This window comes from Gopherus evgoodei, chromosome 1 (assembly GCF_007399415.2).
Source record: "Gopherus evgoodei ecotype Sinaloan lineage chromosome 1, rGopEvg1_v1.p, whole genome shotgun sequence".
Lineage (NCBI taxonomy): Eukaryota > Metazoa > Chordata > Testudines > Testudinidae > Gopherus > Gopherus evgoodei.
This window is the reverse complement of record NC_044322.1, coordinates 209,484,987-209,503,602: the sequence shown is the minus strand read 5'-3', so window position 1 is coordinate 209,503,602 and position 18,616 is coordinate 209,484,987. Positions and strand designations below refer to the sequence as shown.

Sequence of the window (18,616 nt, the reverse complement as noted above, 5' to 3'; positions counted from 1 at the left end):
CCTGCAGCACAGCAATCCATGTGTGCACACGGAGTTGTACAGCAGCAATGCTGCTTGTTGTCAGCTGAGGACTCACCACTGTCGCTGTCAGCAAAGTGTCTCACTGTTGACCAGTTTTGAGACCAATGTGTGCCAGACTTTGCTCCCCTTGCTCTCCTGGGGCTGGTTCCTCAGGGATTCTTCTCAGGTGCTGAGTGCATGTATTGAGCCCTTCCCAGCGGGCCGCTTCCCTCATGCCTATCTACTAGACAGTGGCTGCACCAGTGCTCCCCCTGGAGGCCTACGGGAATAAAATTTTCATTAGCCACAAAGACTGAGGTTTCCCCTGTGCAATAAAAGCAGTGACTGTGACCATGCTTCCTGAGAACCATAGAGCTACTGCTATCAGCGTGACTCCTGAACTCCTAACACCCCTAGCCCCGCTTTCTGCTCTTCCAGGTAAAGAGCCTGTGGAGGGGCAGTGCCCTGATACCAGTATGATGGAAGAGAGGGAGCTTAGCACATTAGCAGAGTGACCCGAGTGCAAGTCCCTTCTCTACCACAGATTTCTTGTGTGACCCTGGGCAAGTCACTCACTCTCTCTGTGCCTCAGTTCCCCTTATCTGAAATGGGGATAATGGCTCTTCCCTAGCTCACATGGATGGTGTGAGGATAAATATATTACAGGCTGCAAGGCACTGTGATACTACAGTAACGGGGTCCATGTAAGCACCAGAGATAGATAGCAGGGGGCATGACAGTAAGTGGTGTAGGTTTGAGTTCTCCTGGGACCAAGTCTTTAACCTTTTCATTACTTTTATATTATTGTTATTATTACTAATAATAGAGGTGAGATGGGAGTTGTTTCCCTTCCTCACATTATGAAGTAGGTGGTCTAAGATGCGTGGGGCAGGAGCTCAGGGTCCAACCTAACAGGCACAATGCTACATCCACGGCTAGCCCCCTTGTGTTTTGTGGAGCACTGATAGCAAGTGCAGCATTGTGTGGCTATAAAGGAAGACAGTGTAACTTACTGGCTCAGTATATGTGGCCAGGCTGCCTTCTAGTAGCTGGGTCCTAAGCAAGGATAAGGGACCTAACGGAAGTGCCAGCCAAGACACTTCTCTCTTCACTCAAATGGCAGAGTTCTACGTGTCTGTGGAGGAAGGTCAAACTTGGACACAGCCTGGGGTCAGTCTGGCTGATGTTCAACGTACCTGTATATATGTAAATTTCTCACAATGATCCCTGCCCCTAGGTTCTTGGAATCTGTCACAGGCTTATCACATTAGCAGCATGGAGCAGCTTCCCTGACACTAGGAACCATGAAAATAGAGGCAGTCACAAAAGAAATTCAAGCCCTAAAACGGAACAAGGGCTCTGAGTTCTCTTGTTACACCTGTAGGCATCTGGCTCTCCCTTCGTCTGTTCTCAGGTGCAGGGCCGGCTCTAGCAAGTGCGGGGCCCGATTTGTGGGGCTTGTACTCACTGGGCGGCACTCCGAGTCTTTGGTGGCACTGCGGCACTTCGGATTGCCGCGCTCTGGCCGGGGGAGGGAGGCTGGGGGCTTGCAGCACTACACCCGGCGCTCTGGCCCGGGGAGCAGAGCTGCGGGCTTGCCACGCTTTGGCTGGGCGCAGGGCCCTCTTAGGCATGGGGCCCAATTCGGGGGAATCGGCCTAAAGCCGGCCCTGCTCGGGTGGTAACATCTCATCTCCCTGCTTGAGCTACCTGCCATTACAAGGGTCTCTGCACTGAGGTCTTCTCAAGCAGTCTGTATTTTCCCCTTACATAAAAGAAAGACCTGGCCTTTATTATACAGTAACTGTGTGTTTCCACAAGGCAACTCCATGACTATCACAAACTCAGATTGATTCTGGAGGCAAAGAGAAGACAGGAGGAGGATGCAGCTTTGTTACTAAGAGCAAAGAGGTGAGCAGATCAAAGTTAGGAGAGCACACAAATTCTGCTTCTAGTTCCACATCTTCACAGCCTGCTCCCCAAACGCTGCAAATATATTGAGCCAGGGTCTATGTGCACAGCTCTCCAGGTTTTCTTTGTTCTTTTACTTCTACACGCTCATTCTCTTTGTATTGGTTTTCTTGAGTGCCCAGTACTGCAAAACCTAAGCACTGCATGAGACCAGCACAGTCAGATCCCTAGTGAGTTTCACAAAGGAATCTGCTCTTCACCCGTGCTGGGTTCTAACAAGCCTGACTTGCATTACACATCATTTCCTCTCTTACAGTTTTCCCTCTCCTTCATTTTTCTCCATCTCTCTCTGTTTCATTCACTCCCTGTGGTGGGGCGGCTGCCCCACACAGGCAGGAAAAGGGCTAAGGTAGCCTTGGAGAGACTGCGCAAAACCCAGCCAATCAGAAAGGGCTCATCGGGAGAGCCAATCAAGAGAAGGCTTGTTGGAGCAGCCCATATATAAAGGGCTGCTCAGCAGCACAAGAGTAATCCTGCCCTGAAGGGTAAAGAATAATGGAGATACTGCAGTGTTGGGCAAGGTAGCAGAGCAATAGGGAGCTCTTGGCTGACCATGGTTAGACTGAGGCCCTGAACCAAGGGCAGGGAAGGTGCTAGGGCTAAGGGGGAAGTGGCCTAGGGAAAGTAGGCAGTGGGATTAGGAGGTGGGGCAATAAGTGGCTGCCAATTATAGGGTCCCTAGGCTAGGACCCAGAGTAGTAGGCAAGCCTTGGTCCCTCCCTCCCCCTTTACCCCTACTTGCCAATGAGGAGAGTGGCCTAAATCCAAACTGCAGTTTGCCCCTGAAGCCAGGGGCTAGACTAGAGATTGTGGTTGGCTGCTGAGGCAAGTAGAAGGACTGAGGGCTGCCTGTCCCCTGAAAGGAGGAGACAGTAGGCTGGAGTACTGCTGGAGGGCTGTGTCCTGAAGAGGACACTGTGGTCTGGGAGCAATGTGGGTCCAGATGGTGGAAACAGTGGAGGAAGTGAAGTAATGGCGAATGAGACACCACTAGTAAATGGCACCTTGGTGGTCCAAGAGAGCTGTTTCCCAGCACAACCAGCAGGAGGTGCTGCAGTGGTGAGTTGGCATCATTACACTCCCCTGTCTCCAGTCTGTATGTTTCTTAGGACTAGAGTTGTTCTCTGCCAGCTCCACACTGCCAATCATTGTAGCTTGAACACCTGATAGTCCACTTCTCCCACAAGTACTTGTGCAGTTTCTTCTGCACTGCCCCTTTTGCATGGAATTCCCTCCAATAAAACCACCAACCTGTCCCCATCTAGATACCTCATTGTGACCCACTTATACCATGTTGCCTATGGGAGATTGCTAATTGCCAAACCAAGGGTCATTGGGAGCTACTGAGATCTATTTGATGTATTTATTTACATCTTTAATTAAAAATAAACTTTAATTGGCTCAGTGTCATCAGTTTGTGCACACAGCTAGTCTGTGTGACTGTGTGTTCCCAGCATTGTTACCTTCCTCCTCCCGTCTCCATTCCCTCCTTTTTCATTGCTACACCCATTTATAGTGTATTTTCTTAAATGAAATATATGGATCACAAGGCCAGACAGGATCATGATGATCATCTAGTCTGATCTTCTGCATAACACACTTCACCCAGCAGTTCCTGGCTGTAAGCTTTACAGGGAGAGGACTACCTCCTGCTATGTGTGCACAGCTTTTGTCTTGAGGGACCTATGGATACTGCTGTAATATAAATTGTATTTATTATTATTAATGGTCTCTCTGTTTCTCTCTTCCTTATTTTTTCCTTTCTGACTACCCTCTCTCCCCATCTCTTTCTAGTGCCTGCTGCACTCCCTGTTTGTATTATGCACCCCTAACAATATTAGCTAGAAGGCTGATGGATGCTTTCAATATGCTGCTTGTAATCTTCTTGAACTGTTTTCCAATTACACATCTCTCTGCTTAATTTCATCCATCAATCTTCTGTTTTGTGCGTGCGCATGTACACACCCATGCCCTCTGGGGCTAGGTTTGACTGTTTCTTGTATTATGTGTGACTGGAGCAGTAAGAAGCTCCTGGCTGTAGCTCAAAGCATCTGGTGTGATCGGCTCCACCACTGTTGACCATCACCAGCCTGTTTAACTCCCAGAAAAAGTTTTGCTACTAAAATGCAATATTAATAGGGGGCAACTCAGATTCTGGGAGCAGCCTAAGGCATCCCAGGCTGGAAAGTAACCTTGGTCATGTCTACACTGCGCCCCACGTGCAGCAGTGTATACAGTATGCATAGCTACATGCTGCAGTGAAAAGCACACTATGTCCACACTGGTGTGTATCTACACATATTGGTGAAAGGCTCTGGCAGGGGGGAGACAGCAGGGAAAGGCCCCTGCAGCAGAAAAGGCTCTAGCAACAGCAAGCTGCTGGGACCTTTCCCTGATGCCTACTTACTGCCAGAATCTCCCCACTACTGAACTCTTTCCTTGAGGTGGGGAAAGACTCCAGCAGCAGGGAAGGGACACTACACTGCTAAAAATAGCAGTATAAATGGGGGAGGCACTGCTTGGGCGAGTAGAGAGCCTGTAGTGTACATGGCCAGGTACACACCCACAGGCATGTCTTAACTCTACTTGCCTGAGCTTGGCCTCCCTGTCTACACTGCTGTTTAGACCTGTGCTGGGGGGGCTTGCAGTGTATGTACTCCCCATGCTGCCAAAACAAGTGTGCAGCACAGACAGCCTCATTGCTTTCTGAAATGATGTACAATGGTAGGCATCTCAGTGGAGGCTGGGATAGTCCTCAGGAGAACTGGATTAGGTGGCAGCCTTGGAGGGACCCCCACTAAGAGGTGGCCATAAAGATGGCTTGAAAGCATACTCGGATGGCTAAGGCTAGGGAGAGCCGGGCTGGGGAGTGATATTTGAGAGGGCTGTGTTAGGGAGAGGCCTCAGTGGCCTGGGGTTTGCGAGGCAGCTGCATGCGTTCAGGAGCAGTGTTTAGGAGACCCAGGTCTGGGAGAGCCTTGTTGTTAATCTTCCTAATCCTCCTCCTTTCTAATGACTCTAAACTCACAATAATCAGTGCAGGGCAGAGGCTGGGTTGGCAGGCAAGGTTGCAGGCTGGAAAAAGAGAATGTGGAGGCAGCACAACAAAGGAAAAGTGGGATCATACTAATGAATAATAATACAGAGCACATTCCTAGCACTTTCCTGGCCTTAATTAACCCTCCAGCTCCCAGGAGTTTCATGTCATTCCCTCCATTCTACAGAGTGGGGCTGCAGTGCAGGATTGTGTTCACCTGCATTTGGAGGGTGACACTCCCCAGTTCATGCAGATCACCTGCTCAGTCTCTGAAACACTCTTATTGTGTTGGAGCAGGATCCATTCTCCAGCCCTCTCCCAGGAGCAGCAAGGGGCTGGGGAAGACATGGAGAAGAGAGAAGTACCTGGGGGATAAGAATGAAAGGCAGGCAGACATAATAGTGGAGAGAAACTGGGACAGAGAAGGGAATGGAGCAAAGGAGAGAACCACATCAGAAAGGAAATAGTGACTTGAAAAGAGCTGAGGAACTATGTGGGCTTTGCAGTCTGCCCTGGAGCTCAGTAAATTTAGACCCAGGCTCTCAGCCCCCAACACTGGCCTACTTAAGTCAACGTAAACGCTTCTGGGGAGGCGATGTGCCACCGGCAGAAGGAGGGTAGTGTGGACATGAAAAACTGCAGCCATTAATGGGGTGGCTGTACTTGACCTAATATATGTTGATTTAATTGTGTAGTGTAGACAAGGGCACAGACTGTCACCGTGAAGGGGGAGTGGGTTTCAAGGACAAGGGCCATTTACCTGTAATATCCAGCTACCTGATGTATAAATCTAGGGTCTGTTAATGCAAGTGTCCCCAGTCAATCTCAGCTAATTAAACCAAAAATTCCCAGTAATTTTGGGTGCCTTCATTTTTGGCTGCATGTTTGTACCATGTGTGTGTCTGCGGCGAGCACTAAGCAGAGCTGTTGGCAGGCCAGCACGGGGGCTGAGCAGTTTCACCTTTTGTATGCACAGGCACTTTCTGCAGTATTGTGTGTTAGCCTGTGTTCCGCAGCCTTCCTCTTGAGCACCTTGAGGACATCAATGCAGATTTCATGAATTTCCCAACTGCTGGCACTGGGGATGCAATGCTGCAGGCAGAGCAGTGAGCCTTTATTATTGATGAGGCCAACCTCCCTTCAAATAAGGAATGCATAATTCATGGCAACGCTTGTATTTGTGGTGCTCAGCAACAGCTTTGTCTCTGCTTACTGAAATCGACAGGAAGTTTGTCCCCTCTAAGCTGTTCTTTTGCATCTCATCCCACAGCCTCAGCAGCCGAAGTGTCAAAGTGTACTGTTTAATAGTGGTTACGGCTGAGGAGCTGCGGTATCTCCCTTGCCTGGACCATCTCCTGCCTGTTTCAGATGCACAAATAAAACAGGAACGAGGAGGCATGTAAGTGGATGACACGGGCTTGCTCTGCAAGAAAGCTGCAGAACTTAATGTCTATGAGCTTGGTAATGAGGCCCACTTATAGAGGCTTCCTTTTCCCCAGTGGGACAATCCTCTCCCTGACTCAGTGCTGAATGAATGGGGACCATTGTAAACTGAAATGTTGGGTTAGCTCTAAAGCAAGCACTAAAAGTTCATTTCCAGGACAGGATGCCACAGCCTGTGGTGGGACAGGAAATGTGAGGAGAGATTTGGCTCTTCAGCTGAGTGGCAGCATTTTCTTCCCTGCACTCTGCTGGATCTGGCTATCCGAGAAGCCAATGGCAGAGAAGGATGCTGCATGCCAGGAGACAGTCCCTGACCACTTTTTCTAATGAAATCCTGAGTGTACCCTAACCCTTCCCAGCATGGGAAGGGTTCCTGCATTGCACCACACCCCCAAGGAAAAGGGATGCTTTTGTGATGGAGGAAGGTGCTTTGGGTTTTAGTCCTTACTCTGCAAGTCACTTCTCTCATCTGTAGGGGGGGATAAATGATCTTGATCCAAGGGAAAGGCATGAGGCTGACTTCACTGAAGAGCTTGGAGATCCTTGGATGGATGCAGTGCTAGAAAATGACAAAGCAGTAAATAATATGGGGGAGGAGTTGACAATAGTGGCTGGATCTAGAACTAACACCACTTATGGGGACTGGATGCTCATATCTAAGCTGCAGCTTTCAGTATGTGCACCCTTGAGGTGGGGAACCCCTCCCTAGGAGGAAAACCCTACACTACCTGCTCCCTCTTTCTTCTCCCTCCCCCACAGCTTCATCCATCCTTTCCCTGCCTGCTTCGTTAATTTCTTTTTAACCCTATGGATCTGCAGTGTCATCAGCCCAGAAAACTGGCTTTTCTTTTGGGAACTTACTTAGTGTCATGCCCCTCACCCCACTGATGGCCTCCAGACCCTGCCCATCAGATTTGTTAGCAGCTCTGCATGGCTCCTTTCCTGAGAGGAGACGTGTTCCTCACGTGCTGATCATCTCTAGGCATTCCTTTACACTGGATTCTATTCACAAAAAATGTGGAGGCAGTGCTAATGAAGTCTGCAGGCTAGTTCCTCTGGGGTCCAATGCTTTTGTGCTAACACCTGCCATCTTAGGCAGAAAGGAACAGCCAGGGGTTATGTTGGCTATGTGCAGGGATGAACACAACTGGTTCAGGTAAGTGCTGAACTGAACTCTTGTCCCAGACTCCCCCAGAACCTTCCTGAGAATAGAAAATTCTGTTAAGTTTCATTTTTAGAGAGGCTCAATCCAAACCCTGATCTGAATATTAGAGTCAGACCCAAACCTCCCTAAAGCCAATTTGCACAACTGGCCCCTATCTCTGCAATGGGCCTAATCAGAACCCCTGGCACTTTGGGAATGTTTGGGTCTGGTTCAGAACATTGCAGCTTTGGGCCTAGTTTTAATTTGCATGCATCTGTGCTTGTTAATCATGAACAGAAACGCTGGGGGAAAAAGTGACAGATAAAATCAAACAGACGCGGGAGGGACTGGATGTCTCATGGGAGCCAGCTCTCCTGAGAGTCCTAACTCAGTGCTGCAAACGCTTCGGAACTGTCTAACCCCAGAGGAAATGCATTTTTGGGTGCTTATCTAAACCAAGATTTGCCCCTTCTGCTACCAAACACTTGCAGAGTGGAGATCCTTTTTAGGCAACAGTGACTATTATGGAGTATTCATTCCAGATGTATCGGCATTAAGCAGCCCCAACAGATGCATTATTAAGATAGGAAATGGGTTTTGTTTGAGAGGCAGACCAGGTCTTTTAAGGAAGCAAAACTGAATAGTTTCAGTGTACTGGTGCATTTCACCCAGAGCTTTCCTGACTATGTTCGCACATGATGCCTGTTCAGCAGGAGTGGTAGCTATCATTGCACATATGGGTTGTAAAGAGGGAAAGGCAAACCCCATGACATTTGTTTCCAGAACATTATCAAAGGCTGAGAGGAATTACTCTCAGAGAAAGAGACATTAGGCATTGTTTGGGGGATAATTAAATATCACGAGTGCCCTTGATCACAAGCTCCTTGTTAAGATACTGGGTCCAGAGGCTGACACTGCACCTCTAGCAACAGCCAGGATGCAGAGATGAGGCTTGCATTTGATGCAGCTAAGATCAAAGCGCCAGAGGACATTGCTATCATTAATGCACTACTCTGATTGATTATTCTGCTCATTTTCCCTACTTTCAGAGGGAGTGTACAAACTCTCTTACCTAGTGAGCCTTCCCATCAACCCCAGCAAGTGCCAAGGAAATGGAGAGACACCCTGCTTTGGTTAAAGTAATGAAATACCCTCCTTCTGGATGGCAAAATAACATAGCAGACAAAAGCCATTGGTGCTGATTCAGCAAGGTACTGAAGAACATGCATACTTTTAGCATGTCAGCCATCTCACTGAAGTCAATAGGGGTGCTCACATGCCCACAGATACACAAGTGTTTTAGTAACCTGCTGAATCAGGGTCTGAGTCTACTAGAAAAATTGAATTGTTCATAGAGAATGATTTTGCCATGTGGCATGGAGTAGTAATACCCTGCTGCTTTCACTGGAGAATGATGGTTGAACTATGATCAATAAAGCATAATGAAAATTTAAAAAGTTTGCCTTGAAGTTTTTTGTGCCCAGACCTGGAATATGACAAAGAGAAGGGAAAATAGCTAATACTAATTCTGTAGTAGCCAGCAAAACAGGTCAGAAATGGTCTCTGTTAACTATAGGAGTGACCACTAGGCCTTTGCAAAGGCTACACATTTATTCCAGAAGGCAAGGAATAATATACCTGAGGAATATTTCTTCTGTGGAGAATAGCAAGGCCTTGTGAAGTGGACTTGTGGCATACAGGTCACCCGAACAGCTGGTTCTCAAATCTTCCTTGGGATAAATTCATTAAAGCACATTAGATCTGCTGCTTATTGTCTAGCATCAACATATGCTGACACCTAAAAATATATCCGGTGGAAAAAATGTGGTGTATATGGCAAATTTTCTGTTACAGCTGTATGCCAGTCCACTACTCAGGAAACTCCAGCAGAATTAAATCTTTAACATCAGTTTATAGAGTTGAGCTACTTAGATCAGGTTTAACCAAGAGACTAGGATAGAAAAAACAGCATAAACCATGTACAGTATTTGCCCCCGAGGATGTGAAATTAAAGGGGAAGGAGGAAGTAGGGGAAAGGAATTGACAGGAAAGTAGTGGAACCAGTGGTATACCCAGCAGAGGTAAAAGAAAGGGATTCTGAAAAGGAAACTACTGATCATGTCATTTCCAGGAAGGAAAATGGTCTACTTTGTAGAAGTAGTAAACAAAAACATTTCAAGAGAGGGTAAATATGTGCCTGTCTGTTGGGAGGACAGGGTCATAAGCAGATTCAAGATAGAAGATTTCAGAGTGAGACAAACTCTGCTTTTTCTCCTGGAGAATTTATAATTTTCATTCTCTATTTTCCTTTAATTGCAAATACATGTAATCCAGACTGAAAGTGCCTGTTTTGCTCTTTGTACATAGAGAACATAATTTCCTTGGGAAGTCAGAGCTATACTATGCCCAGAAGCACATTTGCCCACCTTCATGCTTCCATGAGCTCACAAGTTGGGGGCAGGAAGAAATTTCTATTAGGCTCCATCCATACACAGCATGGAAAAAATGGACTAGGTACATTACTTTTTTTTCCCAAAACCTTCCTCTGTAGCCTGAGGCATTGCCAGTGCTGGGCCAGATAAAAATGGCCATATTAGGTTAGACCAAAGGCCCATCTAGCCCAGTATCCTGTCTTCTGACAGTGGCCAATGCCAGGTGCCCAGAGAGATACTCCAAGATGGCAATTTCTATGTTCCTTCCACCCATTAAACCTACAGAATTATCTTTGCACAGAACAGCCATCACAGTACACTGTACACAATAGACTGATGGTAGGAAACTACCAAAAGATTCTTCTCCCCCTCACTTTTGCAACTCTCCTCTCTGCTTTCTATTTATAGAACCACTAGTAACCTCACCCAGCAAGATGGAACACACATTCCTTGGTACTCCTTGTCAGACACAGCCCTGGCCCCGGTCCTCAGATGCTACCAAACTGCAAATGGAGAGCTGATCTTGGGCAGAATTACTAGGCAACAGGGACTCTCCAGCCAGAGGTGAGAGATGAACCAGTCTTTCCTGGAATCTCTGTCTATACTTGGAGTCCTTTTTCAGAGGACTTAAAGATCAGTTGGGTCTTATATCTGAGGAAAGATAAACAGCAACCTTCTACAGAAATGAGAGATGGGTCAGCGTTGCAAAACTCAGATCTGGATTTGAACTTCCCCCATGTTCTGTCTAGTTTGTGCATCTGTCTGCGTCAGAGAGTGGAATTACTTAAATGCCAATCAGCTTTTGATTTCATAGAATTAGAACTGGAAGGGAGCTTGAGAGGTCCTCTAGTCCAGTTCTCTGCACTCCAAGCAGGACTAAGTATTGTCTAGACCATCTGTGACATCCACGCCCCTAGGGTCAGGGCGGCGTGGGCTATCGGTCACAGTCCGTAAAACCATTCTTCAGGGCAGCGTGGCCTTGTGGCCAGAGTTTATAGTACCACTCTTCAGTGCCGGGCAGCATGGCCCAGTGGCTAGAATCTATAGTGCCACCCTTTGCTACAGGGCAGTGGGGCCTGATGGCCGAAGTCCATAAAGCAACCCTTTGGTGTAGGGTAGCGTGGCCTAGTGGCCAGAGTCTCTAGCGTTGGGGTGTGGCAGCCCTGGGAGGGGGGCCCAGGCCTACTCGACTCCACTGGGCCCAGACACAGGGCCCTAACAGTGGCGTAGCGGCTTGCCACTGACTCAGTGGGGGGTCCTACCAAAACACACTGAGCTTCCTCGGGCGGGAGGTACCACTCCATCACCCTTCCTGGGTCACTTCCTACCAGAGTCTGTGTTGGAGTTTCCCATGAGATGTCGGGTCCTCTGTGTTTGGCTGAGCTGGTCCGTCTCCAGGGATTCCTCCAGTTGCTGGGGTGCAGGCGGGCTGTGGATGGCTTTGATTCCCAACGCAGTCTGTGGCTGGCCCTCTACAGGAGCTTCCCAGACAGTCCTTCCCCTGCAGCCTCCAGCCTAGAATGAGCTGGTCTTCTTCCCTTTATACTACTAGATCACTTGGCGCATGCCCAGTTTTGGCAGGGGGGTAGGACTTCCGCTGTCCATACCTGGGGCTTAACCCTGTCTGGGCTAGTGCGGGGTAAGCAGTCCACATCACACCATCCCTGACAAGTATTTGTCCAACCTGCTCTTAAAAATATGCTGGTTAGAAACACCATTGACTGCTTAGAAACACTAAATTAGAATCTGGATCTCAAATCTCCCAAAGCTAAAGGGTGCCTAGATCTGGGTTTTAGTTTGGCCCAAATCCATTCTGGACCAGAACCTCACTGAGGATTGAGGGTGTTTAAAGGCAGGGTTTTGACTTTGGCAACCCATCTCTAAATGAAAACCGAAACTCAGGAGCCCTTGTCTCCTCCTGAGATCCCCTCTCCTGCAAGCACACGGTAGCACATTCTCTCTAGCTCTGTCTTATTCCCACTGTTGGCCTACCTCCTGCTTCTCCTCACTCACCGCCCCTTCTTTTCACATTGCCCTCTGGGGCAGGTTGGCTGATTTCCCTGGAGCTTTCTCCTGATGTGCCAGTCCAGCCTTGGCATAACACTAATTTCTGAGTCTCACTTTTCCTGGAGTAGATTTCTGGTTTCAGAACATCATGTCCACTTTCCCCTTGAGCAAGCATGCAGTTCTGGGCGGGGAATGTAAGACAGACTGGCATGTCTGGAGGTTAGACCATCTGGATAAGTAAGCAGACAGTGCCGCAGATACAGAGAAGCAATGAAGGGCCCCTCATATTCCTCTCTTTTAGGATAGGCTCTCAGAGTCTGCAGTTCTGTTGACTGGTGAACGGTTTTGTCTGCAGTAAAGCATCCCTCCTGGGTACTCTTCATCTTATTATGTCTCTCCCTGCAGTGGGACAGTTGGTGATCTAATGTGCAACATCAGAATGACTTAGAGGTTGTTTTCCACTTACACACACACACTCACTCTGCAGCTGTGACTGTGGTGCTTCGCATGCTGCACTTCACTATGTGTGACAGATGTCTCCCATCGCCAAGCAAAGGCAAGACTAGGGCAGAAGCAGCTGCTCATGTGGAAATGTACGAGTCAGTAAGTCAAATGAGACCCCCTTCTGTGCAATCTCCCCAGAAATACAGCTGAATGCCAGGAGGAAGTGGATTGCACAGCTCTCGGGGGGGAAATCTGGCCTCGGGATCTTGGTGCTCATCTGACTCCCATTCAGGGCCAGGAGGGACTACTGAACCTCTGCACCCAACTACAACAGGGCTGTGCCTTACAGACACCCTCTAGCCCCTACCTCTGTCAGAGTCTTGGCTATAACTAGGAGCCTACCAAATTCACAGCCATGAAATCTGCTCTCTCCCGTGAGAGCTGGCTATTATAGTAGGGATCATGATATTGCCAGCTTTACTTCTGCACTGCTGGCGGCAGCGCTGCCTTCAGAGCTGGTTGCCTGGCCAGCAGCTGCTGCTCTCTGGCCACCCAGAACTGAAGGCAGCACTACTGCCAGCAGCAGTGCAGAAGTAATGGTGGCAATACTGTGACCCCCCCATAATAGCCTTGTGACTCCCCCCAGACTCCTTTTTGGGTCAGGTCCCCCCACCTCATCACACCATCATGAAATTTAAGATTTTTAAAACCCTACGAGTATGAAATTGGCCAAAATGGACTGTGCAACGTTCCCCACATTCTGGCATGTAATCTGTGTTTGACTCTATGGAGGTCTGAGATCAATCTGGCCCATTAGAATCATGGAGAAAAATCTATGCACCAAATTCAACTGAGTTGTATTGAATGCCAGTGGTGAATACGGTCCTGTTTTGTGTGTGTGTGTGTGTGTGTGTGTACACACAGCTAGGTCCGTATGCAGCACCTACAGAGAGCGTGCATTAGGATGTTGCATGTATGTGTACGAAATGTGTGCCATGCATGGAGTACTGCTAGCATGGTGATGCTGAAAGGGAGCAGTGACATCATGGGCCTTGTTGCAGGGATTCTGGATATCAGAGGGAAGGGCACCTCTCTGTAGTGTGGTTCTGGTGCATAGGATTTAGTTTAGCAGAATGAGGGTATGAGAGGGACTGGATGCTCACACTAAGATCTATCAGTCATTTCCAGTGATGAGTCTTGGGCTGTGGGGGAAGTCTAAGGGGGGAAAGCAGTATTTAGTGTTTATCATAGACTCAGAATCCATGGCCAGAAGGGACCATTACGATCATGTAGTCTGATCTCCTGTATAATATGGGCCATAAAACTTCCCCAAAATAGTTCTCAGAGCAGATCTTTTAGAAAAACATTCAATCTTGAATTAAAAATTGTCAGTGATTGAGAATCCACCATGGCCCTCAGTAAATGATTCCAATGGTTAATTACCCACATTGTTGAAAAAAAAAAAAAAAAGGGTACGCCTTATTTCCAGTCTGAATTCATCCAGCTTCAGCTTCCAGCTATTGGATCATGTTATACCTTTCTCTGCTAGATTGAGGGGCCCATTATTAAATATTTGTTCCCAGGTAAGTATTTATAGAGTGTAAGCAAGTCCCCCTGTAACCTGCTCTTTGTTAAATTAAATAGATAGAATCAAGGAGCTCAATCACTATAAGGCAGGTGAGGGCCGGCTCCAGGGTTTTTGCCGCCCCAAGCGGTGGTGGGGGGGAGGCCATGATTGCGATCGGCAGCACTTCAGTGGCAGCTCCACCGCACTGCTTCATTCTTCAGTGGCAAGTCCCTCAGTCCCTCTCAGAGGGAGGAACCTGCCACTGAATTGCCACCAGAGAGCTGAACATGCTGCCTCTCTTCATTGGTTGCCCCAGGCACCTGCTTGCTGTGCTGGTGCCTGGAGCCGGCCCTGAGGCAGGTTTTCTAAGCCTTTAATATTTCTCGTGTCTCTTCTCTGAGCCTTCTCAAATTTTATTAACATCCTTCTTGAAGTGTTGACACCAGAACTGGACACAGTATTCCAGCAGTGGTTGTACAAGTGCCAAATACAGAGGTAAAATAACCTCTTAACTCTAACTCTGGATTCCTCTGTTTATGCATCCGAGGATAGATAGCTTTAGCTCTTTTGGCCTCAGTATCATAAAGGGAGCTCATGTTCAGCTGATTAGCCATCACTATCCCCGAATCTTTTTCAGAGTCCCTGCTTCCCAGGATACAGTTCCCCATCCTGTAAGCATGGCTACATTCTTTGTTCCTAGAAGGATACATTGATATTTAGCCATATTAAAATGCATTTTGTTTGCATCCAGCTTACCAAGCAATCCAGATGGCTCTGAATCAGTGACATGTCCTCTTTATTATTTATCACTCTCCCAGTTTGGGTCATCTGCAAACTTTCAGTGATGATTTTAGGTTTTCTTCCAGGTCATTGATAAAAATGTTAAATAGCACAGGGCCAAGAACCGATCTATGCAGGACCACACTAGAAAGAGTGGATGAGGAGTCCCTGTTTACAACTGCAGTTTGAGACCTACCATGTTAATGTGTTCTTTCTAGGTTTTTTTTTTTTTTTTTAAATCAAAATGTCATGTGGTACCAAGTCACATGCTTTTCAGTAGTCTAAGTATAAAACATCAACACTATTACCTTTATCAACCAAACTTGTAATCCAAAAAGATATCAAGTTAGTTCGACAGGATCTATTTTCCATGAACGCATATTGATTGGCATTAATTATGTTACCCTTTAATTCTTTATTAATTGAGTCCAGTATCAGCTGCTCTATTATCTTGCCTGGGATCAATGTCAGACTGACTAGTCCTGTAATTACCCGGGTCAGTCCATTTACCCTTTTTAAATATTGACACAACATTAGGGTAGTTACAAAATACTGGAAGATTGCTAATGTTTCAGCTCCTGGAGTCATGTCATTACATGAGAATCCCAACTTTAATTAAAAAAAAAGTAAAATTTAAGCTCTCATGGTTGCAGAGCAAAGCCTGGAAATGTGAAACCTAAAGGCTCAACAACAAAAAAATCAGCAGACAAATAAAAAGAACTAGAACAGATTAGTTTACAAACTCTCATGATTTGAAGCCAATTGCATGATTTTTAATACTTGGGGTTGGCAATACTGTTGTAATTTATGTCCCAGGTGCACCACGGAATTGCACAGCATGAGAGAGAGGCCTCTCTCCTACTGCACCTGCTTAGCTAATGGGTTTCATAAGTTGAAAGAGAAGGCTTTCATGTGCCTAATTACTCAGAGGCCCCAGTGTGCCACTAAACCTTCAAAAGCAATACAATGTTGGTGACTCCAAACATTCAAAAAGTATGAGTCAGGTCCCCCTCCCCCACAAAAATCACAAAATTGGTTTGAAAATCAGGAGCCTGTTTTAAAAGAATACGTTTTGGGTTCTTTGTATTTGCCTTGAGCGTGCTCTCACTTCAAGTTTTCAAGTTTTCCTCCACAATCATGAGGGCTAGATTTTTTTTTTTTTAAATAAAACCAAAGTGATTCTCATGTAATAACAGGACTCCAGAGCTGGAGCCTTCAGAAAAAACACCAAATATCACTAGATCTGGTAACACAGTGGGGACTATCAGAGAAACTGAGAGTCTGGTAGGCTCCTAGCTGCTGCAACAGAAGAGGGGCAGGCTCTCCACTGGTGCAGAGAAGATATAGCTCATCCAGAGGTGTTATGGGATGGGTCATCATGCTGTTAATGGCAAGTGGAGGGTAAGCACTCACCTGCTTACCAGATGGAGGCAGTGAGGGCTTGTTGGAAGTGGAGTGACTGGAGAAAGGGGAGTGAACTCTGATTTTGCTGAGGTCCATCTGGCATTAGGTAGCACCAGCTGTGCCACAAACACTTCCCCCTGTTCCATACTCCACTGGAGGATGTTTTTACTAGCTGCAGTGGGTCAGTTGTGACCCCCTCTTCCTGATGACCTAGGGTGACAGGGAGCTGTAGGCCCCAGCTAACAAAGGAGGGGAACTCCTGGCTGACTCAACTGTACCTTTAGAAATTGTCAGTCACAGCTCAGAATGGGCTCATGCTTTACTGTGGCAGCTGCTCCCTGTGGGCTGCATAGAAGATGCTCAGGGATAATCAGGATTTCGTTTCTATTTGCTTGAGGCTCTGGTATTGGTCACTTGAGCCAGAGCTGGAAGATCTAGGTGTATGAGGATTTTATATGTAGGCCTGTTTTGACATGAGTAAGTGGACATAGGTGAGGTCTCATTTCTTGGGAGACAGGATTAGGGAGGTCAATGGATGAGGAGTCTGGAAAAATAATGTCTGTGTTAGCTAAGACCATGGGGAACACCACGGGAACCACTGACAATGGACAAGAGAAGCCTGAAATATAAGATGAAGTAAAGAGTAAGGGCATGCTGTACAGGGATTTGTTCCTACAAAGTGACCAAGCTAATCCCAAAGCATGTGATGCAGTGTGTAAATGTACATCAAGGAAGAGATTTTCTATGTAACTTTGGGTGTGTGGTACACCCTATACCTGCCCCTGATGCTTAAGTCTGATCAACACAGCGTAGCCTTGCTGTATGCCAAATAAAGGAACCTGAGTGACAGAACTGGAGTCAAACGGAGTTCTTGAAGAACCGAGTAGAAGAGATCTCAGGGGAAAGCCAGTGGTACAAGTTGATTTAAAATACAACAAAAAACCCACTGAAAGATTTAGCAGAGAGATGATGTACAATCAATAACTGATCAGGAGAAGAAGCCCAGAAATAAGAAACTGCTAGGACATATCAAAGGAGTGCAGAAGGAAACTCTTGTCCCAAAGTCCCCACTGCGGAGGGCTTGTCAACAGATACGCTGCTGTAATGCTTCAGTGTAGACACTACCTCCCATTTGCATAGGTAATCAACCTCCTTGAGAGGCAGTAATTAGGTCAATGGAAGAATTCTTCTGTTGACCTAGCACTGTCTACACCTAGGGTTAGGTCAACTAAATGCTGTCTCTCAGGGGGTGAGGATTTTTCATACCTCATAGCAATGTAGCTGAGTTGACCTAACTTTTTAGTGTAGGTCAGGCCTGAGTATATCCATTAATCTAAAAACCAAAGAGGTAATTATTGTTTATTCCTTCCTCTCTGGGGCCATTAGAGAGGCCACCACTGGGCATCAGGATTCCTAGATTCTCTTTTCAGCTGCGATTTCTTCTGCAACTTTGGGCAAATCACTTCTCGTCCCTCCGTGCCTCAGTTTCTCCTGCTCTACAATTAAAATAATAGTGCTTATGCACATTTGTGAAATGATTTTTGAGAACTAATGCTGTAAAACACTAGTGTTATTACTAAAAAATACACAAGGACCAAAGAGCATCATCTTCACACCTTGACAATAACCTTAAGCTATGTGAAGGGTACAGGTTTCATCCATGAAGATCAATGTGCAGTCAGATTGGGGAATAATCTTTTGTAATAGCCCCTTACTTCCAAACAGCAGGCATGCGGAGATGTTAAGGACTCTTCAGTTTAATCAGAATCATTCACTTAATTTTAAGCAAAGCCTGACAAGGTTTTTTGGTCAGACTTCAAGGAAGAGAAGGCCTTGCCAGTTCTGGGGCTGTGGGCGGCAGGATCTTATTCAGCTCACAGGCACAGATAAATGTCATATCTGTGGCATGAGAACAACAGCGCTTGGTGCTTTTCATCTTCAAAAGGCATTCATTAACACCCCTGGCCCCTTAAGGTGCTCTCTGCCCCATTTGGGATGGGAGCATCATTATTCCCATTTTAGGAAAGGGGAAATTGAGGCACAGAGAAGGGGACTGATTTGCCTAAAGTTATAGAGGGAGTCACTGACAGAATCAAGAATAGCCCCTAGGAATTCCTGGCTCCCGGCCCTATATTCAGACCACTGGACAACCCCTCTCCCTGGGGTTTGTGTGCTTCTTTTATGCACAGGGATGAGATGGGGGAAAGGACAGAAATATGGAGGGATGGGAGAGATAGGAGAATATAACAGAGAGGAGTCTGAGTGAGGGGGATGCATTGAAGTGAACGTGGGTGAACAAGTGGGGAAAAAATAAGGAGGAATAAATGAAGGGAGAAAGAGCAAGAGATTAAATGGGAAGGAAAGCAGAGGAGTGAGAAAGAGGAAGA

The 18,616-nt window shown here is 46.9% G+C and overlaps 1 protein-coding gene and 1 long non-coding RNA gene across 5 annotated transcripts in view; one reads left to right on the top strand and one right to left on the bottom strand.

Moving 5' to 3' along the window:
* LOC115635186 (galactosylgalactosylxylosylprotein 3-beta-glucuronosyltransferase 1-like) overlaps positions 1–18,616 on the bottom strand; it is a 46,012-nt gene that overhangs the window by 18,748 nt on the left and 8,648 nt on the right. For 3 of the 4 annotated variants that reach the window (XM_030533555.1, XM_030533544.1, XM_030533533.1), the window contains exon 2: positions 77–280. The exons of the other annotated variant lie outside the window; for it this stretch is intronic. The gene's annotated coding sequence lies outside the window, so the exon portion shown is untranslated. The remainder of the gene's footprint in view (positions 1–76; positions 281–18,616) is intronic. 4 annotated transcript variants of the gene reach the window in all.
* On the top strand, positions 1,671–10,585 carry LOC115635200. Its single transcript, XR_003996547.1, has 3 exons — positions 1,671–1,911; positions 6,279–6,407; positions 10,436–10,585. It is a non-coding gene; the product is annotated as an uncharacterized LOC115635200 (long non-coding RNA).